Below are 25,753 nucleotides of genomic sequence, written 5' to 3' on the forward strand. Positions count from 1 at the left end.
ACCAATTCCTCTTCCTCAAACACTCTCCACCCCCACTTCTACTCGCATCCTGAGAGATTTGACATCAAGGGAGATAAGAAAGTCAAAGATTTTAGGAAAGCATTCAAAACTGTGGGCCCTGAGACAGCTGAATGCCCCACAGTCAAGCTCTCAGGAGAGATGAGGGAAGCAAAGGAAACCAGAATCAGGAAAGTGGAGAACAAGTGCAGGGTTAAATGAGGTTGCAGAGGTTAAGGCAAAGGATGAAGAGAAAGCTTTTGCAATTGTTAAGTATGGGGATAGACAGTGGAGAGGTGGATAAGCATAGTGATGGGAAGTGATCCTTAACGGTGGAACAAGAAGTAGGCAGCAAGGTTTTACATAAGAACATAAGAACATAAGAAATAGGAGCAGGAGTAGGCCATCTGGCCCTTCGAGCCTGCCCCGCCATTCAATAAGATCATGGCTGATCTGTCGTGGCTCAGTTCCACTTTCCCGCCCTCTCCCCATAACCCTTAATCCCCTCTCTTATCAAAAACCCATCAACCCGCTTCTTAAAAATATTTAGCGAGGCAGCCTCCACCACTTCAACGGGCAGAGAATTCCAGAGATTCACCACCCTTTGAGTGAAGAAGTTCCTCCTCAACTCCGTTCTGAACTGCCCCCCCTTTATCTTGAGGCTGTGCCCCCTAGTCCTACTGTCTTTTTTGAGCGGGAAGAGTCTTTCCACCTCTATCCTATCCATCCCATTCATCATCTTATACGTCTCAATGAATGACTCGTGAAAGGCAGAACTCGGGAAGTCAGCAAGGAGGGCATTGGAATGATTGACTTTACAGCTGACAGTAAGATTATGGGTGAGGTATGGATAGAGCCACGCAACACTGCAGTGGTCTAACTAACGGATAGAATGTGGGTTTCGAAGTCCAGTTGGGTGCTGGGTTCAGTTTGTGTGAGTAGCAGAAGTTACATTCAGAGGTAATAATTTTAAGTTATAAATTCCTGTAATAACAATGAAAACATGTTTGTAGTGGCATAGTGGTATTGTTGTTAGATTAGTAATCCAGAGATCCAAGTTAATTTTCTGGGGACCTGGGTTCAAATCCCACTATGGCAGATGGTGAAATCTGAATTCAACAAAAATCTGGAATTAAATGTCTAATGAGAACCATTGGCAATTGTCGTAAAAAAAAACCCATCTGGTTCACGAATATCATTTACCGAAGGAAGTCTGTCTTCTATACCTGGGCTGGCCTACACATGGCTCCAGATCCACAGCATTGTGGTTGATTCTTAAACACCCTTAGGGATGGGTAAAAAGGCTGGTCCAGCCAGCGATGTCCACATTCCATGGAATGAATTAAAAAAAACCTATCAAGAATAGTCGGGGAAACTTTTTAAATGAAGGTGTTCGACTGATTGACACTTCCCAGGTTTTGTGGATCTGAAGGATTTGCTCTGAAATGATCGAATGGAGAGCTAGTTAGCTCAGACAGTTGGAGCACGGTGCATAGGAATACAGAAGGTGCAGGTTCAATCCCCTTACCATCTGACCTGGCTCTTGCCCCATTGTGGCAACATGGCATCATTATGTCATGATTAGCAACTCTCGGACAATGAAGGTGTTACAAGAAGACAGAAAGAAGAGTCAGGTAGGTTTCTGGCATTATTGGACCAGAAGGAGAGGCTTCACAATAAGTGATCTATTTGTGCCCAATTGATCCATTCATCATTTTCCTTGGTGGGCTGATGTGGAGACGCGTATGTCTGCCAGACATTGTAGACAGGAATTCTTTCCAGAGTACAACTTAGAGTGATCTAAATAGACATGATTACTGCAGGTCAGTTCTGATGCAGCTTATCCCCAGTAGAGGAAAAAAACTGCAGAGGAATTAATTAACCCCAAAATAGAATGATCTTGGTGTTAAAAACCAGTTCGCTTAAAAAATATTTATTTTCAAATTCCATCACTAAAATACAATTGTATACCATTTCTTCTTAAGGAAAATCGATTGAAACTTGCGGCACTTCACTGCAATTCCAAAAGGGCAAGATTCCAGAATAACACAATCCTTGATGTTTTTTCTTCAACTGAATATTTTCGCCAAATCAGTCCAGCTGCCGGGGGGGATGGTAAATAAAATGGCCGACACTCTACTGAATGAAATCAACCAATGCTTTGCGCCAGTCGTTTTGGAGCAATAACCTCACTCAGCCTGGGTATGAAGCATTGCCAGACAAAAACAAGGAAAGGGGTGAGAATCTATCCTTTGACTAAAGTAGCTATGTGTGAACAATCACTGCAATTTATTCCCAAATTCCCAAAGGAATGAAGACAACCCAGTTTTTGTTTTTCCTGCTCGAGGCAGATTCCGATGGATTTCTGACGCTCGTGACTTTGCTTCCACTACATTTGTTCTGCCAATGTGTATAACATACAGAGGGAAACTGCGCTGTCAGATATTGTACATTACCGTTTAAGAGCAACAGTAACAGAGGGCTTTTAGCCTGCTGAACTGGCCATTCTTATTTCCTCCTTTACCAGCTTGAATCCAAACTATTAACGCTCCAAAAGTAAAAAAAAGGTAATGCTGCATCAAAGATAATTCATTCTCAGAACTCTCCAGTGAGATGATATTTTTCACAGAAACTACTGCAGTTAGCTTGCTGCACCCGCATGCTCTCTATCAGCCTTTTACACCCAGCACACCACTCCTGATCAATCAGATTACATAAGAATACTGCAGATCTCTGCAGAGAAGTGATCCCAGTCCCGACTCATAACAAAAAGAAACATAGAATCCCTTCTGCTAGTCTCTTTTAGACATAAACCTCACATCAAAAAGATTCAGCAGAAACGTTGTGTAACGTTACTGGCCTACATGATGTCGCGTTTGCACAAAATTCTTCTCTTCTAACCAAGGTACACTAATCGAAGGGCTGGAATCTGCTGAAAACATGCAGCTTGACAGCACACCCCACTGTTGCAGATGTTCCAGGAAATTAGGGCAAGAATGCCATTGCATGCACCGCGCCATAATTTGCTAAAAATGTTAAACAGCGAATTATCATAGCTCCGCCCCTCAGCACAAACTATCAGGTTTAATGAATTAACACTACCGTGACTACCATAGCCACAGAGGGTGGCGATTGGGACGCACTCCATCAGTCAAGTATTCAATCGTTCAGGAGGTTGCTGGAGGGCAATTTTTTTTACTGAATTGTTCCAGGAACTTCACAGAAATCTTAACCTTCAACGAATTAATAAAATAAGCATCTTCATAGGCAGGCATGATCTGATTGCATCCTGACTGATACTTTTGCATGAATGTTTATTGATCTTGCACACAAAGCATTGATTGCAACTGCTAATGAAATATGATGAAGGGTTGCAGATAATTCAAGAGATACCCTGTGCATAGGGGTTCCTTTTATTGCAAATTTATATATTATTGTTCCAGTACAATTAATCAATCAAATTAATCCCAAATTTCTTTATACATGCTGTGATCCACTCCCATCTCATTAGGTTAAGCAATTGGTCCAAATGAGTGGCGAATTAAGAATTTACACTTGTTCACATTGTTAAGACCCAGGCCAGAAACTCCATGTTATTTTGTGAAGTTAGCTTAGACCCTAAGTTTTATATTTTTGGCATTTGTGAGCCTAAGGTGTTTCACTCCAGGTATGATGCAAGTGACCCACTGGTAAGCTTTTACCAAATAAAGTTTATTTAAGAACAAAGTTGGAAAATAACAAAAAGAATTAGCATAATTTTTACCAATTACAAGACTAAAACATAATAGTATTATTTTTAACAGCTTTGTTGTTCCAATTTAAAAACAATACCCCATAGGCTTACACCCTACTTTAGAATTAATTAGCATTTAAACAAGTATGCTCACATGATACTAGATTTCCAGTTTTTAACACCTATGGACAGAGCCATTTTCAGAGAAGGATATATCCTTAAGATCGCAACATTGAGAACTAATCCTAATCTCTGGCAGCTTCTAGTCTTCAGACTTCAGAGACAGAAGAGAATACCTCTCTCTCTCTCTCTCTCTCTCAACCACAAACAGCATCAGAAAAACTAAGCTGGAATTCGCTGTGAAAACATAGCTGTCCCCATAGCTGACCTGACCTGTTAATATCCCAATCAATCTCTACTTTCAATCCCAAGGGAACATTAAAACAACAGAACACTGAATTAGTTCAGATTAAAACAAACATAATGTCAATCACGCAGCTTCAGTGACAAACAGGACAATGGCTGCAGACAAAATGACACCGACAAAATGCCAGGGACTGCTAGAAACATGGTTAAAATACATGTGTTAAAGGCACAGTATCATCACAACATAATATCTCTGGGTTTAACCCTGAGGTTTACAGGCCTGAATTTCACATTTGTAGCATACCCAAAGTCGCTACAGGTAGGAGCAGGCATGAAACCCACTCCCACCAAGATCTTGTTGCTCACACGATATTTTGCTGGATAATGTGAGATGAGTGTCTAAGCAACTTAATCGCACACACATACCTCAGTCCCCAGACACATTTGTTAATTTGATTTGCATACTGAATTTCATCCTGCCCTGGATCAAGGTTGCAACTTGAACATAAAGGCCACCTTACCTGTCAGCCCGCCAGCCACCTATAAAGACGGACGGGCAACATAAAACCCCAGTCAGTTGCTGTTGAATTAACTTAAATTGGTTTCTTGATTGTCAGCTGGCTGCTTGCAATTTGCGTGTATGCCCACTGACCAAAATATCGCACAAGGACACAATGTTGTTAGGACCTGTGCCTGGCGGCCTCTCCCGTGATTTTACAACTTCCAGGTCAGGGACCCGCCTGAACTTTACATATAAAATCCCAGCCCTGGTTACTAGAAATCCATTTTGACACATGGGCTGGAATTTTACCACCCCACCCACCCAGCACAGAATCGGAGCGGCTGAGAGGCAGACAATGAAAATATCCGTTGACCTCAGGTGGGACTTTACAGTTTTGGGATGAATTGAGGCTGTAAAATCCCGTCCCACATTCCTCTACAGAGGATCTAGTAGCTGTTTAATTTGGGCAAGTGAGTGTGTATCTTCTCAACCAATCAAGTTGAAAAATTCTTAAACAGCAGTGCTGAGTTTAAAGCTGGAGAGTTAGAATATTAAATTCAATATCCAGTCATGTACATGGATAAAAAGAGAGGAAATGAAAGAGGGGATTCAAAAAAGATGGAGATAAAAGAGACAGAAATAAAAAGTTTTTTATAATTATTTGAAATCTCTAACCATAATGAAAATCAGAAGGAATGAGCCTCCATGTTTGCAAAAGTTATTTTTCAGTGCCAGAGAGGTGACTTATCATAGAGGTAATGTAAAAGCCCACTTACTCTAGAACAGAGCATAGAACAGTGCAGCACAAGGACAGGCCCTTTGGCCCTTGATGTTGTGCTGAACATGATGCCAAATCAAACTAATCCCTTCTGCCTGCCCTTGGTCCATATCCCTCTATTCTTTGCATATTCATGTGCTTATCTAAAAGCCCCTTAAATGCCCTTAAAATATCTGGCTGCACTACCACCCCTAGCAGCGCGTTCCAGGCACTTACCACCTAAAAGACTTGCCCCTCACACCTCCTTTGAATTTTCCCCGTCACACCTTAAGTGTATGTCCCCTAGAGTTGGACATTTCAACTCTGGGAAAAAGATTTTGACTGTCAACCCAATCTATGCCTCTCACAATTTTATAGTCCTCCCCTCAGCCTCCACCGCTTCAGAAAAAACAACCCTGGTTTGTCCAGCCTCTTCTTATAGCTCATAGTCTGTAATCCAAGCAGTATTCTGGTAAATCTCTTCTGAACCCTCTCCAAAGCTTCCACATCCTTATTTTTTTTCTGGTGTGTCTAACAGTGAAGTATACAACTTCACACATTCCATGGGTTGAATTTTCCCATTCCGTCCCCCACGGGAATCGTAGCGGGCCAGGGGTGGACCATGGAAAGGTCCATTGTCCTCAGGAGGGATTTTCCATGTTTGGGGCAAGCGCAGCTGGAAAATCCCATATCATGTGTTCCAACGGCAAGTCTAAAGATAAAATATTAATACAATGAAACTTCTGGAGCAGCAAGGCAACTCAGACAGCCACTACCTGACTTCTGAATGTAATTACACATGTGCAATCACTGATAGTTCATCCTAGACTAATATGATATCAGTTTCCTATCACTGCCTGCTGTAAGGCTTCTAAGTGAAATGAATGGATAAAACCTCAATCCAGTTACCCGTGGATGAGTCCAAAGCAGCACATCACGAAATTGGCAGCAGTGGGGCAATTAAAGTCATAAAAATGACGAACGTCGCTAACAAAACTGCCACACTTGCGCTGTATGGAATGATCTTCGACTGTCAAGATATATTGTTGGTTCACCATCCAGGAGCTCCGCTCTGCATCCAGCTAATACTCCACTGATCCAGGAGTCCTTGACCCTTGGTGGTGCGTGCAAAAAAAGGGGAAAAATGCTCTGACCACCCACAGCTTGGTCAACGCAAAATTAATGAGCTCCCCGACAAAAAGCATGACGTGACCTTTAATCATAAGCAGCGGGAAGATAATTAAATCAGTTATTTAGTTTCATAGTCAAAACAGTCCTAGATCAGAGAGAATGATTAACTCTGTAAAGGTCAACAGTCTTGGAGATTTTGAGGTCAATTCCTGTGGCCCACTTTGCCATTCTGAAATAAGTGCACTAACTGACCTGTCACATTCCACAGGATGAACTGCAGTAGAAATTATCTTAAATAGCATTTTTAGGAATGAACAAATGGGAAATCCTGATGATGTAGAAACAGTTACTGTACTTGAAAGCATGCTCCAAGATGCAATGCCTTTCTTTATATTAAATATTACTCGTGTATCTTATTGCCAGCCCGAGATACAATTACTTGATTATATTATTGTTCTTAAACAGGTACACAATGCTTCATTGAAATGAAAATCTCTGCTCCACAGGCTAGTGCATCACAATCAATAAAGGTCAATGTCTTCCCTTGATGTCTGATTTAGAGCACATCTCTAAAAAGATCAGTGTTAACCTTCAAAGTATCTTAACTTACAGTTAGGGAGGTGTATTGATATATAATATTAAATTTCAATTTCATCTGCTGGTCTCACCTATCAAACTTTTCAAAAAGAGCAGTTTCAAAAGTAAAACTAAAACACTGACTTAAGATGGCTGCCAGAGGTCATTTGACAGACAGAATTTTACTGCCTCGCCCACCCCGATTCCAGGTCAGGTGAGGCTCGCAGAACAGCATTCTCCATTGGCCTTGGGCAGGAGTTTAAGGGCCTCAAGTGGGCGAGACGGTAAAATTCCGGATGACATGTCTACAACTGCAAATTAGTCAAGTTTGTAGAAGTTTCCAATGTAGATAACAATGAGGACACATCCATGCAATCCTCCTGGAGAATTTCACACCAGCTGATGTCAAGGATTAATTCAAGAATGTGACAAAACAGTGCCACCATTTTCATCTCTATAATGACTACATTCTATTTCCGTCAACCTGGACACTAGGAGTTTACGTGGACAATAGCCACCTTAGAGGTGTTGATACTGATCTTCCTCGACATGAGGCAAACAGAAGAGATGGCTTGAACACTAAAGTAAAAATCACCTCAGCGATATCACAATAACCAAGCATGTCCAAACATAAACTAATCAATTATCTTCTGCAGAATGCTCAATCATCATGGACATGATCACCATTTTGAAATTTCTTTTATTACAAAACCCTGCTCGCTTCTGGGGAAGGAACATTGCAGACAGTAAAAAGACTGCTTGCCTCTTCTCTCTCGCTTTCTCCACTAAATTAAACCTAAATTGAAAGGTTCAATTTAGTACATCAACTTATACCATATTGTGGACAGGAGATAGAAAAATTTTAAAGAAGACTTCAAATTCCAAGGCAACATATCCAAGAGAATAAAACGAAGGGCTACAGCTTTAAGTGTTGCCTCAGTTACGAATAATAGCTGTTATGGTTCAGATCAGAATTCCATAGTGTTTTATGAAGCCCATCTAGATTATAAGTTTTGCCCCTTGCATTTGGCTAGGATAAACATATGGTTCACATGAAGTACAATCCAAATGACCCACTAGGGAACTTTTATCAAACAAAGTTAATTTAAGAATTTAACATGCATAGTAAGACTATTAATAATAACTGTAATCAACTACAAACAAAATAAAACATCCATAATAATGTATTATATTTAACAAATATAGCTAAAATGTTCCAATCAAACCATTCCTCCAAAAAAACCCTTGCACAGGCTTAACGCAGCAAAGACTAATGCTTACGTGGTACTGGAGCTGAGTCCTTTGGATGAATGCTACAGTTTTCTTGATACACTCAGGATAGTTTAAAGCTAGAACAGGTTCCCAGGACACCAGGACTCTGGTCAAGTTACCAACAGCAGTTTTCTACTGTAAGCAAGCAAAAAGCGTTGCTTTCAGCTAACCAGCAGAACTTCCAAAATCCAAGCACAGAGAGAGACATTGCTTTCAGTTTGAGGTCCACTCCCTTCTAAACTGAGCACTGCTGATGTGGTCTTTCTTGATTTTCAGAAGGCGTTTGACAAGATACCTCACAAGAGGTTATTGCAGAAGGTCAGGGGGCATGGAGTTGGGGGTAGGGTGTTAGTGTGGATAGAGGACTGGTTGTCAAATAGGAGGCAGAGAGTGGGGGTCAATGGGTGCTATTCAGATTGGCGGATGGTGACTAGTGGAGTGCCCCAGGGGTCAGTGCTGGGGCCTCAGCTATTTACCATTTATATAGATGATCTGGAGGAGGGAACCGAGTGTAGGGTGTCGAAATTTGCTGATGACACCAAAATTGGTGGAAAGGCAAATTGTGCGGAGGGTGGGGAGAGTCTACAGAAGGATCTAGAAAGGCTGGGCGAATGGGCCAGGAAATGGCAAATGGAATTTAATGTTGGCAAGTGCGAGGTGGTCCACTTTGGTAGGAATAATGGTAGGAAGGATTATTACTTACGTGGAGAAAAACTGCAGCAGGCGACGGTGCAGAGGGACCTCGGGGTCCTTGTGCATGTGTCGCAAAAACCCAGCTTGCAGGTGCAGCAGGTGGTCAGGAAGGCGAATGGGATGCTGGCCTTCATCGCGAAGGGGATTGAATATAAAAGTAGGGAGGTCTTGCTGCGGCTGTATAGGGCATTGGTGAGGCCGCAGCTGGAGTACTGTGTGCAGTTTTGGGCGCCGTACTTACGCAAGGATATTTTGGCCTTGGAGGGAGTGCAGAGGAGGTTTATTAGGCTGATGCCGGAGTTGAGGGGGTTGAGCTATGAGGAGAGGCTGAATAAATTAGGCTTGTACTCACTAGAGTTTAGAAGAATGAGGGGAGATCTCATTGAGACGTATAAGATGATGAATGGGATGGATAGGATAGAGGTGGAGAGACTCTTCCCGCTCAGAAAGGATAGTAGGACTAGGGGGCACAGCCTCAAGATAAAGGGGGGGCGGTTTAGAACGGAGTTGAGGAGGAACTTTTTCACTCAAAGGGTGGTGAATCTCTGGAATTCTCTGCCCGTTGAAGTGGTGGAGGCTACCTCGCTAAATATTTTTAAGACGCGGGTTGATGGGTTTTTGATAAGAGAGGGGATTAAGGGTTATGGGGAGAGGGCGGGAATGTGGAACTGAGCCACGACAGATCAGCCATGATCTTATTGAATGGTGGGGCAGGCTCGAAGGGCTAGATGGCCTACTCCTGCTCCTATTTCTTATGTTCTTATGTAAAACAGAAAATGAAACTCTGAATTTCCTTGGAAGGAAAAAAAATTGAACAGAACCCATGACCTTCCTCCTAACAATGCAGGGCTATAAAACAACCCAGAGTAAAAATAAAGAAATCCCATTTAAATCACTTAAGGAACAATAAAAGGACTTCTCTTAGACAGCTCAGCAGCAATGACATCAGGGGTAGAGAGCATGATATTAAAAAAATCTCTTAAAGGTACACTAACATTATACAGCAAAGGATTTACAATCGGTGAACTCTTTACATATTTGCTTTACTTACTGAATTTTAATATGGCCAAACTTTACTTTATAACATTTTTTTCCTGCATGCTTGTGTGTGCGTGTTTGTGTGTGCGTGTGTGTGTGTGTTGTGTCAGGACATGAGTTTACTCTTTTTAATATTTAAATTTCATTACTTGTGTGGATCTTTAGCGTAATAAAAATTAACCTCTTTCCATGTTTTGAACTCAGGAAAGCCTTTTGGACTGGGTTCTTTGCAACCAGCTTGTAAACAGTGAAGTACATGGAGTGAGATTCTCAGGCCTCCCAGCCGCATGTTTCCCGCTGGTGAGAAGTGGCACGTTATTTGCAAGCAGTGGGAATCTCAGGTCCTGCCATGTGAATAGCTGGAGAATTCCTGCCCATATATTGAATTGGCACATTCACTCATAAATTTCAAAAAAACTCTGTTATGTTCAATTGAGGAATGGGAAGAAAGGTGAGTCCTTGAACCCTTCCTCACCTGGTCAGCGTCAGTATTTTTACTCTGGGTTGTTTTATAGCCCTGCATTGTTAGGAGGAAGGTCATGGGTTCTGTTCAATTTTTTTTCCTTCCAAGGAAATTCAAGGAAAGTCAACCTAGAAGCAGCAGTAGGCCATTCAGCCCATCGAGCCTGCTCCAATCATGGCTGATTATCAAATTCAATATCCTGATTCTGCCACTCCCCCCATATCCTTGATTCCTTTGGCCCCAAGAGCTGAAATCAGACAACGTTTTGGCCTCAACTACTTTCTATTTAATAGTCACAAGTAGGCTTACATTAACACTGCAATGAAGTTACTGTGAAATTCCCCTAGTCACCACAGTCTGGCGCCTGTTCGGGTCAATGCAGCTAACCAGCACATCTTTCAGAAGGTGGGAGGAAGCCGGAGCACCTGGAGGAAACCCAAGCAGACGGGGGGGCGAACATGCAAACTCCACACAGCGACTCAAGTGGGGAATCAAACCCGGGTCCCTGGCTCTGTGAAGCAGCAGTGCTAACCACTGTGCCACCGTGCCATCCACACATTCATCACCTTCTGAGTGAAGGAATTTCTCTTCCCCTCACTTCCAAAAGGTTTACCCCTTATCCTCAAACTGTGATCCCTAGTCCTGGACTCCCCCATCATCGGGAACATTCTTCTGAATCTATCCTGTTTAATCTTGTTAGAATTTTATAGTTTCTATGAGATACCCTTTCACTCTGCTAAACTCCAGCAAATATAACCCTAACCAATTTAGTCCCTCCTCATATGACAGACCTGCCATCCCAGAAATCAGCCTGGTAAACCTTCGCTGTACTCCCTCTGCAGCAAGGTCTAAAATGAAGAACTAGAGATGATATGCAGGGCTAAAGCTTTTATGCTAATAGCTAACATCCATCATCAGAGATGTTAAATTACCTGTCACTGGAACTCAAAGGCGGATGTTTCTAGAAAGAGTCTCATGCTGATCTACCCCTGCACATAGTTGTATGGTATGTAGCTAACAAATGTTTGGAAGTTCCTGAACAACTTGCTTCCAGTGGTCTCTGTTTAACATATTTTGAAATATCATATCTGATGATATTTCAGTTGTGACACCTACAATGAAGAACTACAGACCTTTTTCCAGGTAAATATATGCTCAAGTGGAAAATAAAACATCTTGAACAGAGATAACTCTTTGGATTATTATTTTTTTCTTCATTCATGGAATGTGGGCTTTCTCTGCTAGACCAACATCTATTGCCCATCCCTAGGTTGCTCTTGAGAAGGTGGTGGTGAGCTGCCTTCTTGAACCGCCACAGTCCATGTAGTTGTAGATATATCACTGTGCTGTTAGGCAGTGAGTTCCAGCATTTAGAACCCATGGCAGTGAAGGAACAGTGATATCAACCTAAGTCAGGAGTGAGTGGCTTGGAAGTCAACTTCCAGGGTGGCGGTGTCCCCATGTATCTGCTGACCAGGTCGTAGTGGTTGTGAATTTGGAAGGTGCTGTCTCAAGAGCTTTAGTGAGTTCCTATAGTGGATCTTATAAATGGTACACATGTGGGGGAGTGAATGGTTGTGGATAAAATAGCAATCAAACGGACATGCTTTCTCCGAGATGGTGTCAAGTTTCTTGAGTGTTGTTGCATTTTATCAATTTCATCCATGTTGCATTTTGCCAAAACTTCATCATGTAACAGCAGCGATCAGTAATAACTGCAGTATTTTCTCTCTTAACAGAACTTTGACTGACCTATTTTAGAAAGGTAAATCACTATTTTGGGAGGGAATAGTGGCACAGTGGGTAGCACTGCTCCCTCACAGTGCCAGGGACCCGGGTTCAATTCCAGCCTTGGGTTACTGTCCATGTGGAGTTTGCACATTCTCTCAATGTCTGTGGGGGTTTCTTCTGGGTGCTCCAGTTCCCTCCCACACGCCAAAGATATGCATGTTGGGTGGATTGGCCATGCTAAATGGCCCCTTAGTGTCCCAAGATATGTAGGTTATAGGGATTAGCGGGATAAGTGTGTGGGGTTTTGGGGATAAGGCAAGGGTGGGCCTGGGTAACATGCTCTGTCAGAGAGTCAGTGCAGACTTGACGGGCCAAATGGCCTTCTTCCACACGATAGGGATTCCAGAATAGCCCATCTTTCTTACAGTCAGCAGGTCACACACTGTACTATGCGTTGTAAATACTACCTCCACATTATGCAGTTACAGCCACAGTTAAAACAACCACATGATAACATTTCAGTAACAATTACCCTTCTTTAAATCTAGAAAAGGTACACAGTCATAGCCATGGCAGAAAGCAGTGTTTCTAAACTTGGGAGCACAGGGAAACTATTCTTCAGCATGAGTGAATCTCTGGGTGATTTAAACTGGGACATTACTCAGTACTTCACAAACGGGAAACGTTCTGTATCACAGTCACAATATGAATAGGTATTGGAGTGAAAGGGAGCACATAATGCTTCAAACACCTTGATAAAACTGCAGTGATAATTTATACCAAAATTAGCCAGCTAATGTCAACAGCACACATATCTTTCTCTTAGGCAGTCCTTGTGATTGAGAATGACGTGCTTCCAGTCTAGTTTGATGGGTTCCAAGATAGCTGATTCACCCAATGTACGATCTACAGACTCTGCTATATGTGGCAGATGGGTTGTCTGAATGTGTGTGCGCTCCCTGGGGTACTTCGACTTTGTCTCCGCATGTTCCCTATGAAGTCTCTTGATATGTGGCACCTTCAGGAATTTGATTTATTACTGTCACATGTATCAGTGTACAGTGACAATTATTATTTCTTGCACGCTATACAAAACATGCCCTATATAGAAAAGGAAAGGAGAGAATGCAAAATGGATTGTTACACTCATAGCTAGGGTGCAGAGAAAGATCATCTTAATGCAAGGGAGATCCATTCAAAAGTCTGATGGCAGCAGGCAAGAAGCTGCTCTTGAGTCAGTTGGCACGTGACCTCAGACTTTTGTATCTTTTTTCCTGACAGAAGGTGGAAGAGAGAATGTACGGGTTATGTGCGATTCTTAATTATGCTGGCCGCTTTTCCAAGGCAGCGGGAAGAGTAGACAGAGTCAATGGATAGAAGGCTGGTTTGCTTGATGGACTGGGCTACATTCATAACCCTTTGTAGTTAATTCTTTTTCAATTTTAGCCAGGCACAAGCCAGAGATTTCCATGAGTAAGCATGGGTGTTTGACCTCTTCAGGGATGCCTTGAGGATATCCCTGAAGCAGTTTCACTGTCTTCCTGGGAACCTCCTGCCATAGACAATTTCCAAGGAGAGCTATTGCTTTGGGAATATGGCATCAAGCCTACAAACAATATGTCCCACCTCGTGGAGCTGGTGTTGAGTGACTGGTGTCTCAGTGCTGGGCATGTTGGCTCAGGAGAGGACGCTGCTGTTGGACCACCTGTCATGCCACCAGATTTAGCACATAAATACAAAAATCGTACACAGTGTTTGACATGTTATTGTCTACATTATCTGAGAGCTGTGGAAATAGGTGGCCATAGTGAAGACTGAGCGCTTGTACTCCTCCAAGGGAAGATAGTACTCTGTAGATGATATTTCATTGCTTGCCTCCTGCTTCACTCAACTCACCTCCAACAATTGATGGAACTTCTAACTCTGGAAATGGGTGGATGGAAGAACCAGAGCTTTCCTTCCACTAGAAATCTGACGATGGTCTTGTGGATTCTTGGATTAATGTCTGTGGTTGGGTGTTCACAAAATGCCATGTTAATTAAGTATGCTCACCAATGTACACCACTTAAGGTGGGAGGAGATTGCTTCAAACTAGGTTGACCACCAATACCACACCACATGTTTTACAAAAATGGATTGTAACACATTGTATCAATTTCATTCAAACTGCATACAATGAGAACAGGTGGATCTGATGGGGCTTTCACACCCTCTTGGTGTATTGTGTGCTTTTGTAGGTTTAGATTTACATTGCAATTACAACATCAAAACCACCTCGCAACATCATTAAGTTGACCTTTTAAACTTTCTGCCATTGCTGACAAAATATGCCATGTTGGTTGATCTGAGACAAGTATTTGCCCAGAGAAACGGTGACAGGAATGCCCCTCAGCACTGCTCACAGTCCATCTACTGTCACTTCTTCAAAAACCCCAACTTATGCACCTGAATTGGGCTTCTGCTGCAGTTGTCTGGGAACAACTTTGTTCACTTGACACATATTAGAACTGGAAATGATTCGAAGAGAGATCCAGAGATGCCCAAGGAAGGGCTCACTTGTACCGGCTCAGGCGAAGGTGCTTCAAGACAAATGCGGCAGAAACCCGTTCCATCAGTAGGGTGGCCCTGGATTTGAGTGGAAACCCAGAGTAAGGGGACTTGAGGAGAAGAAAAACATGTTAAAACTTTAAAAATCTGTATTTTTAAATCTGTGTCAGCTTTCCTTACATTATAACACTTTACAGCCAAATATCTTCACAAGGGAAGACATGAATAATGTACCAGAAGTTCTGAGAGAAGTAAGTTTTAGTGAGGAGCTGAAGGAAATCTGCATTAGTAGAGACCAAAAAAGAAAATGTTGGAAAATCTCAGCAGGTCTGGCAGCATCTGTAAGGAGAGAAAAGAGCTGACATTTTGATGCTAATGGCAGCCTTTCCTCTTGTTTTTTGTGGCTATGATTCATCTTTCATTCCTTCACCCTGCAGTATAAATATCTCCCACTTTCTATGCCTTTTAGCTTCGACAAAAGGTCATCTGGACTCGAAACGTCAGCTCTTCTCTCTCCTTGGAGAAGCTGCCAGACCTGCTGAGATTTTCCAGCATTTTCTCTTTTAGTTTCAGATTCCAGCATCCACAGTAATTTGCTTTTATCCAATATTGGTAGAGAAATAGTTTTGTGGAAATTGATAGGATTGAAGGTGGACAAATCTGCAGGTCCCGATAATCTTCATCCTAGAGTACTTACGGAAGTGGTGCTGGAAATATTAAATGCGTTGATGGTTATTTTCCAAAATTCTTTGGACTCTGGATCGGTCCTGCAGATTAGTGGGTAGCTAATGTAAGCCGGCTTTTCAAAAAGGGAGTCTTAGCTGCTGAGGTACAGTTGACACCTATACTAAACTGAGGATATTTCTTAAGTAAGAAGCTTTTTGTGGATCTTTGTGTTTCTTTTAAATATGTAGCTGCGGGATGTACTTTTCTCTGAAAGTTTACTCTCCAGGCTTCTTTACTCTTTCCAAAATCGCACTGCAAGCCAGCATATTATCTATCTTTTTCACGTACAGTCACTTTTTAACCATGCAATGATTCTCAGCTATGACTCTCACCAACTTTTACAGATGCACCATAGAAATCATTCTTTCTGGTTATATCACAGCTTGGTATGGCTCCTGCTCTGCCCAAGAACGCAAGAAACTACAAAAGGTTGTGAACGTAGCCCAGTCCATCACGCATACCAGTCTCCCATCCATTGATTCTGTCTACACTTCCCGCTGCCTCGGAAAAGCAGCCAGCGTAAGTAAGGACTCTACCCACCCTGGACATTCTCTCTTCCACCTTCTTCCATTGGGAAAAAGATACCATCACACCAGCCGACTCAAGAACAGCTTCTTCCCTGCTGCCATCAGACTTTTGAATAAGCCTTCCTTTTGTTAAGTTAATCTTTCTCTACAGCCTAGCTATGACAGTAAAACTACATTCTGCATTCTTTCCTTTCCTTCTCTATGAACAGTATGTTTTGTCCGCAGAGCATGCAAGAAACAATACTTTTCACTGTATACTAATGCATGTGACAATAATAAATCAAATCAAATCAAATCTTCATTTATTTTAGATTAATGTATGTAGACTGGTTCTGGTGTGACCCAGTGTATGGAGTTTGTCAGGTGATGGAAGATGGAACATTGGAGGTGGAAGAAGAACCAGCGACCAAAAATATCTAAGAACTGTACAGTATGGGTATAGCGAGGGGCATGATGGTTAATTTAGTCAAGTTAGAATCTTGATAGAATTCACATGTTCTGCAAAATAAATTAAACCGCAGAAGCGCTTACATCGGGGAAAAGAAATAGACTTTTTCTCGTTAAGAATCATAAACATGTCTCCTTCTCTCAGCTTTGGAGATTGATAATGGAGATAGAGGTAACAAAGCAGAATCAAACTAGTTTTGTTACTTCAAGCGTGGCCTTGTGATTCCTGTGAGGAACCAGTCCAACAGACATCTAGGAAGGTAACTGTGAACCCATTGGAAAGGACAGTGAAGTAATTGCAGACCAATTAAAGAAATTAAAAACAGGTTTTAAGTTATGGACAAGGCCAGAGCCACAAACAGTATAAACAGCACACAAAGATATTGGTGCTGCAGTGGATAGGGTGACCTGATCAGTCGCTCAGAAGTGGAGCACAGAGGACCTGTTGGTAGACTTACCACTAAGAGGGACTCCAGCTCACAGGTAAAACAAACAACCGGTACATAGAGGGGCAGCTCACTGGCAGCATGGTAGGACAGCATGGTGGCATAGTAGTTAGCACTGCTACCTCACAGAGTCAGGGACATGAGTTTGATTCCTGGCTCGGGTCACTGTCTGTGCAGAGTCTGCACTTTCTTCCTTTTGCATAGGTTTCCTCCGTGCACTCTGGTTTCCTCCCACAGTCTGAAAGACGTGCTGGTTAGGTGCATTAGCCATGCTAAATTCTCCCTCAGTGTATCTGAAAAGGTGCCAGAGTGTGGCGACTAGGGGATTCTCACAGTAACTTCATTGCAGTGTTAATGTAAGTGCACTTGTGACACTAATAAGTAAACTTAAACATAAACTTAATGGAAAATGTACTATAGCTTGGTAGTTTTATAAAGATGCACTACACTTAGTGGAACAATATTCAAGTTGATGTGTGCTATTGATGCCCAGAGGAAAGGCTAGAAATTTTACAGCAGGATGAGTGCAAAATTGACAGGAGCCTACACATCCTAAGGTTGCATAGCAATAGGTATAATAGCTCAAGGGAATGCAATTCAAATTCAATTTGTTTTAATATTTAATATACAGCACATGGACTGCCGCGGTTCAAGGAGGCAACTCACCACCACCCGCTCAACATCAATTACGGATGGACAACAAGTGCTGGCCTAGCAAGCAAACTCACATCCCATGAATGATTTTAAAATGCTCCTTTTGTCATTCATTGTTGCCAATAGGAAAAGCAATTTGAAAAAGCATTAATTGGAAATAGTGCCTGAGATTTTCACTTGTCCGAATATATAAATAACAGGCGGTGGAACAAGAAATACAAATGTGTTTCAAGAGTGAACTAATTCTTTTCAATAAATCAGATTCAAAGTTACATGGAATGAATCGTGGAAATAATGTGGATAGGTATGCTGGATAGACCCCTGTCCTTATTTTCCCTTGAAACTGTTACTATGTTAATCAATCATGATACATTATCTTAAATTTAATTTCTACTTATATTCCTACTTTCACTTCTCTGATATGTATATGAGTATGCTGGTAAATTGGTCTCCTGCCAGAAATAGGTGTAAATTGGTTAGTGTTCATGCCTGAGGAGGGAGGCCCAAGGCCGACCGGAAATGAGGCCTTGGATCTCACCCCCTTGTCGTCGTCAGGTTGAGGCTGTCGATCGGGAAAACCTGATGCCTGCTCAGCCCTTGGAGCCCTGGGATGTTTGGCCAGCTCTGAGATCAGACCAAGGCAGAGCTGAACAGGAAGGGGCGTTTGGCAGAGGTCACCAGTCCCAGCTTCTGAGCTTAGCAAGCATCCGATCTCCGGCTGTGAACAGCGAGATCAAACCTGCAGACAGAAACACAGACACCGCCATCCAGGTTTCTGAAACAGGATGCTGCGAGGCAATCAAGAAGCAAAGACTACAAGTCAACGTGAAGCCAGATAACCTGCCGATGTGAGGCAACAGTGGGTGGAATTTTCCAAAAAAATGGCAAAGTGTCAGGTGCAGTCAGAAAGCCGAAATGTTTCTACCCACAGAAACAGGTAGGTTTTCCAATGAGATCTTCCCGCATTCATCTTTTTGAAGGGGGGCATGTTTGATATCATCATTGTGAGGGGCAGGGTCTAAAGAGATTGGGGTGCATTTTGTAAAGGATGCCCCAAATTGAGCTTAAAAATCCCCTTCCCTCCCCATGTACAAGAGGAGCCTCGGGCACCCTCCCCAAACATAGAACGCCACCAGGAACCCCACCCTCCCCTGGAAGTAGAAGGCCAAACTTGGAGTCCTCCTAATTGTACACCCTATGGGCCCTGCCTCCTTCTGGTCCTGCCCATTGTCAGTGCCAACTTAGTGGTGCCAGGGTGCGGTGCCAGGGTACTATCCTGCCAACGTGGGGGCAACAATCGCCTCCAAACTTCCTGATGCGGTCATCACATCTGCTCTCTGTTTGAGGAGATCAGTAGTGGTTCCCACTGGCTCTGCATCACAACGGAGAATGTCAACATTGGACATTCCTGGAAGATTTGATGTGAAGCCAATGCTGAATAGGTAAGTATGTTTAAATGGATGGTAATCTAGTTCACACCCTCACTGGGTATGAACGTGTGTATATCAGCTGGGAGGACCAGGAAACATCCCAAACTGTTTGGTGCCTGGCGCAAATCCCATTTCAGGCTCTCCCGGGATTTTCCTGACATAGCGGAATTTGCACCGGGCGCAATGCAGCCAATGGAAAATCACCTCCACTGTTTCTATCATTTTGTATTGGCAAACAAAGACACTTGGTACTGATGTAATAAGGTGAATTTGATCAGAGTTGTGATCGTCCTTTGAAATAAAGCAGCTGAACAATTCACATCAGTCCCAACTGACTAGGTATTTGCTCAGTCTGTCACCAGAGGGATTGGAGATGCGAATGTATGAGGGACATAACCCTCTACTTTGGGCCACAAAGGATACGGTAATACCCCTTTAGTTACACTATCAGACAGAAAGACACAAGGCAGTGCAAATCAACACCCATAAAAGCAACTGATGCCACTAACTCCACAGGAGGGTTATTTACAGAAGACGAATCTGGTTCACTAATGTCTTTTACAGAATGAAATCTGTCGTCCTCGCCTGGTCTAGCCTACGTGTGACTCCAGAGCCACAACAATGTGATTGACTCTTAACTGCCCTTGGGCAGCTAGGGAGGGCAACAAATGCTGGCCAGCCATGTCCCACGAATTAATAAAAAAGCCCAAATATCTAGCATTCACTTAGTTTTTAATTTCCTCTACCACCTCAACAGTTGATATTAGGGATGCAGCTCAAGCTACTGTAGAACAAACTGACAACCTAACTACCTGAGACAACATGCAATGGTAGAAAATCTCCCCACAGGTATTCCCAAGGGGCAAAAATGTGAGCAGGAGGTGCAGGAGCAGATCACATGGTGCAAAGTATTCAGGGCCAACCGTAATTATTTCCAGAGCAACGCCATAAGAATTGTGCTGTTGAACAGCTCAATTGTTAAGTGCATTCATGATATGGAAGTGAGCTTTAAAAATCAACAGGATCTCATGTTCCACTCAGGATGTGTGCTAATCTCATTTCTTCAAGCGGTAGAGGTACAATTAGCACCATTATCCCTAGTTCAGGGTGGATAAAACCAACTCAATTTCCTATTCCTGATCATTATCCAGTGTAGCATTCCATATTAAATTTTGATGCGATCGGGGTTATGTTCAACTGTGATGCATGATGATAAAAGATCTATTGACTATTCATAAAACATAGAATCCCTACGTGCAGATGGAGGCCATTTGGCCCACTGAGTATGCACCGACTCCCTGCATCGCACCCCACCCCTACCCCCGTAACCCCACATATCTACCCCACTAATCTTTCTAACCTACATATCTTGGGACACTAAGGGGCAATTTAGCATTGCCAATCAATTTAACCCAGTCCTCTTTGGGCTGTGGGGGGAAACTAGAGCACCCAGTGGAAACCCATGCAGACATAGGGAGATAACAAGAAGAGATAACCAGCTAAGCAATTTACAGCCTTCCGGTCTCAACATCAAACTCAACAACTTCAGATGATTTGCTCGACCCCTTTGTTTCAGTTTATTTTTTTTCTATTCTCTACCTTTCGTTTCTTTATTGTCTTTCTTCATTTTTCTTCCCCCCTCCATTCTTCCCCCTACTTTATCCCCCCTTTCCTGACCTTTTCTCCCCTTTGCTTCCCCCTTTTTCTAAATTTTACTTCTCTCCCACTCATTCCTCCCCCTACCCCCCTGCCCTCCACATCTTTATCTGTCACAGTTTACCCTCTGATCTCAGCTTCTCTACCATCTGGCCATTCACACCCTTTAATCTCTCGATGGACTGCCATTAGCAGTTCTTTCCCCTGGTTTCTGTGGCTGTGACTTTACCTGTCATTCTTTCACCCTGCAGTTTAAATATCTCCCACTTTCTACATCTTTTAGCTTTGATAAAGAGTCAAAGCAGGTGCAGGAGTAGGCCATCTAGCCCTAAGAGTAGGCCATCTAACCCCACCATTCAATAAGATCATGACTGATCTGAAGTGGATCAGTTCCACTTTCCCGCTTTCTCCCCATAACCCTTAATTCCCTTGCCTCCCAAAAACCTATCTACCCGTGTCTTAAATATATTTAGCAAGGTAGCCTCCACCACTTCAACGGGCAGAGAATTTCAGAGATTTACCACCCTTTGAGTGAAGAAGTTCCTCCTCAACTCCGTTCTAAACTGCCCCCCCTTATCTTGAGGCTGTGCCCTCTAGTTCTGTTGTCCTTTCTGAGCGGGAAGAATCTCTCTACCTCTATCCATCCCCTTCATTATCTTATACGTCTCTATAAGATCCCCCCTCATCCTTCTAAACTCCAACGAGTACAGACCCAGTCTATTTAGTCTCTCTTCATAGTCCAACCCCCTCATCTCTGGTATCAGCCTAGTGAACCTCCTCTGCACTCCCTCCAATGCCAAAATATCCTTGCGCAAGTGCGGCGACCAAAACTGCACACAGTACTCCAGCTGCGGCCTCACCAGTGCCCTGTACAGTTGCAGCAAGACCTCCCTGCTTTTATATTCTATCCCCCTCGCTATAAAGGCCAGCATCCCATTCGCCTTCTTGATCACCTGCTGCACCTGCAGACTGGGTTTTTGCAACTCATGCACAAGGACCCCCAGGTCCCTCTGCACCATAGCATGCTGCAGCTTTTTGCCCTTTAAATAGTAGTCCCTCCTACTATTATTCCTGCCAAAGTGGATAACCTCACACTTGCTAACATTGTACTCTATCTTCCAGGTCCTCGCCCACTCGCTCAGCCTATCTAGATCCCTCTGCAGACTTTCCACACCCTCCGCACAATTTGCTTTTCCACTCATCTTTGTGTCATCAGCAAATTTCGACACCCTACACTCAGCCCCCTCCTCCAGATCATCTATATAAATGGTAAATAGCTGAGGCCCCAGCGCCAATCCCTGCGACACTCCACTAGTTGCCAACCACCTATCAGAATAGCACCCATTGATACCAAGTCAAACCCAGTTGAGGTGAAAGAGGTGCAAAAGAATGTCCATCTGGTCAAGGGGTTGATTGATAAGAAGGTGCTGGATCTTCAAAGAATTTAAGTCAGAAAGTTTTGTGTTTAATCCCCTCTCCAGTGAGTACAAAACCTAAGCTGACATTTCTGTCAATGACCACCTCCAACAAGAGAGAATCTAATCATCATCCCTTGACATCTAGTAGCCATCACTAAACCCCCCCACTATCCTTAATCCGGGGGGGGGCGTTACCAACCGGACTAGCCATATAAACACTGTGACTACTAGAACAGGTCAAAGGCTAGGACGCCTGCGGTAAGTAACTCACCTTCTGAAGCCCCATCCACAAGGCACCAAGCCGGTGTGTAATGGAGTACTCCAAAGAAGAGTCACCTTGAACTTAACACCGTTTCCTCCCTCTATAGTTGCTGCCAGACCTTGCCTGGATGAGTGCAGCTCCAACACTCAAGAAGCTTGATACCATCCAAGACAAAGCATCCCGCTTAATTGCCACCCCTGTCACAGGCAAACAGTGGCAGGCATGTGTAGCATCTACAAGATGCATTGCAGGGACTCACCAAGCTCATCCTAGGATCAGGGAGGAGATCTTGTGGTTCAGCTGGTAGAGTCACTCTCTCTGAGCCAGCAGCACTTAGCTTCAAGTCCCACGCTAGAACTTGTTGGCCACAAAAGGAGCATTCATGACACAGCCAAACAGTTTGATAATCAGCCTATTAATCTTTTCACCACACACATGGCAGGCAGGAAGAATGGAAGAAATTCCTGGATACATCTCTAGCGATAAACACTAGTCTCTCTCTCTCTCTCTAAAACAAGAAGCTTATGTTCCTTTGTGAAGTACAGCTGATGATGGATGAAAGAGTATCAGCTGCACTGCTTCCCTCTTCAGCAACACCAATGGGATGAGAACTTCAATGATTCATCACCTTAAACAATATCAACTACAATATATGTGATGTTAGTGTACCGTTAAGGAAGTTTTTTTTCAATCGTAATCTCTGCAGTTCTCACAGCTCCTGTGTTTTCTCAGCTCACAGACTTAGCTGATGTCATTATGGCACTGGCTTGACTGGAGATGTCCTTTTATTGCTGCATAAATGGGGATTTATTTATATTTACTGGGATTTTTAAGGCTGCATTTTGAGGAGAAAAACTGGTTGGCAGGTCAGGTGATAGGAGTATTTTTTTTTTCATTTTCAATTCAGAGTTACAGGTTTGAGTTTTTGTTTTAAAAGGGACAGCAAACTGAAAAGAAATCACTCTCTCCCTAGTTTTGGAAATTCTGTGGGTTAGCTGAAAGCCTTCCTGGAATAGAAAATCTGCTGTTGGTGGCTAGACCAGTGTTTACCTGAGGTTCTGGGAAGCTATTCTGACTTCAAACTGCTCTGGGTGTATCCAGAGAACTGCAGACTTCAACCAAAGGACTCAATTCTAGTATCGCGTGAGCATTAGTCTTTGTTCTGTTATCCTTGTTTAAAGGGTTTTGTCCATGGCAAGAGTTTTGTTTGATTAGAATATTTTAGATATATTTATTAAGGGTTATACGATATAGTGGTTGTTTTGTTTCTTGCTTGTAACTGATAAGAGTTCTTGTTAAGTTTCTTACTATACATGTTAACTATATTCTTAAATAAACTTTGTTTGATAAAAGCTCCCTGGTGGGTCATTTCAATCACGCCTGAAGTGAAACATATCATGCTTGCCCTAGCCAAATTCAAGGTGCAAAACTTAAGATCTAGGCAGGCTCCATAAAAAACTTTGCAGTTTCTGACCTGAATCATAACACGTGGAACTGGCAAATGGAATTTAATGTTGGCAAGTGTGAGGTGGTCCACTTTGGTAGGAATAATGGTAGGAAGGATTATCACTTACGTGGAGAAAAACTGCAGCAGGCGACGGTGCAGAGGGACCTCGGGGTCCTTGTGCATGAGTCGCAAAAACCCAGCTTGCAGGTGCAGCAGGTGGTCAGGAAGGCGAATGGGATGCTGGCCTTCATAGCGAGGGGGATTGAATATAAAAGTAGGGAGGTCTTGCTGCGGCTGTATAGGGCATTGGTGAGGCCGCAGCTGGAGTACTGTGTGCAGTTTTGGGCGCTGTACTTACGCAAGGATATTTTGGCCTTGGAGGGAGTGCAGAGGAGGTTTACTAGGCTGATGCCGGAGTTGAGGGGGTTGAGCTATGAGGAGAGGCTGAATAAATTAGGCTTGTACTCGTTAGAGTTTAGAACAATGAGGGGAGATCTCATTGAGACGTATAAGATGATGAATGGGATGGATAGGATAGAGGTGGAGAGACTCTTCCCGCTCAGAAAGGACAGTAGGACTAGGGGGCACAGCCTCAAGATAAAGGGGGGGTGGTTTAGAACGGAGCTGAGGAAGAATTTCTTCACTCAAAGGGTGGTGAATCTCTGGAATTCTCTGCCCGTTGAAGTGGTGGAGGCTACCTCGCTAAATATTTTTAAGACGCGGGTTGATGGGTTTTTGATAAGAGAGGGGATTAAGGGTTATGGGGAGAGGGCGGGAATGTGGAACTGAGCCACGACAGATCAGCCATGATCTTATTGAATGGTGGGGCAGGCTCGAAGGGCCAGATGGCCTACTCCTGCTCCTATTTCTTATGTTCTTATGTTCTTATGTTCATTCCCCACCCATGTTACAACCATTACTTCCAATTACTTCCAGATAACAGGGAAATGCATGTTTACATATCTTTGCCCTTGCACTACAAGCAGGGAAACATTTGAAATCGAGGAGCCTTTAGCAGTATCTGATGTGTTGAAGCTTAAATAGGTATTTTAGTTGCAAACTCTGTGTCATGATTTATCCTTAATTTTTGTTACTTAAAGCTACAGTTAGATATTAAGATATAGTAGCATGGACGCATTTCAACAGATGCATGTCATTTGTTCACATTTTAAGTCATAATTAGAGCATCTGGTGAGACCCACAAACAGCTGTGATTCTTTTCATAATGCATTTGCTGCTCATTATAGCGAAAACTGACTTTCACTTCACATTTAACAATAGTGTTAATAAATTTGTGATTAGATATACAGCAAGGATCCGACCATAGATATCTCTGTTACTAATTTTTTTTATTAATTTGCTAATCGTTTAGGCTATTAGGCACTTGGGTTCCCAACTAGCCACTTGTGGCTTGCGGCTAATGTACTGACTGTGAAGTACGCTTTACATAAGAACATAAGAACATAAGAAATAGGAGCAGGAGTAGGCCATCTAGCCCTTCGAGCCTGCCCCGCCATTCAATAAGATCATGGCTGATCTGTCGTGGCTCAGTTCCACATTCCTGCCCTCTCCCCATAACCTTTAATCCCCTCTCTTATCAAAAACCCATCAACCCACATCTTAAAAATATTTAGCGAGGTAGCCTCCACCACTTCAACGGGCAGAGAATTCCAGAGATTCACCACCCTTTGAGTGAAGAAGTTCCTCCTCAACTCTGTTCTAAACCGCCCCCCCTTTATCTTGAGGCTGTGCCCCCTAGTCCTACTGTCCTTTCTGAGCGGGAAGAGTCTCTCCACCTCTATCCTATCCATCCCATTCATCATCTTATACGTCTCAATGAGATCTCCCCTCATTCTTCTAAACTCTAACGAGTACAAGCCTAATTTATTCAGCCTCTCCTCATAGCTCAACCCCCTCAACTCCGGTATCAGCCT

The 25,753-nt window shown here is 43.1% G+C and overlaps 1 protein-coding gene across 1 annotated transcript in view; it reads right to left on the reverse strand.

The window, feature by feature from the left end:
• ryr2a (ryanodine receptor 2a (cardiac)) overlaps positions 1-25,753 on the reverse strand; it is a 662,889-nt gene that overhangs the window by 603,669 nt on the left and 33,467 nt on the right. The window lies entirely within an intron of this gene.

This window comes from Carcharhinus amblyrhynchos, chromosome 12, assembly GCF_965287045.1.
Source record: "Carcharhinus amblyrhynchos chromosome 12, sCarAmb.v2.hapA, whole genome shotgun sequence".
Lineage (NCBI taxonomy): Eukaryota > Metazoa > Chordata > Chondrichthyes > Carcharhiniformes > Carcharhinidae > Carcharhinus > Carcharhinus amblyrhynchos.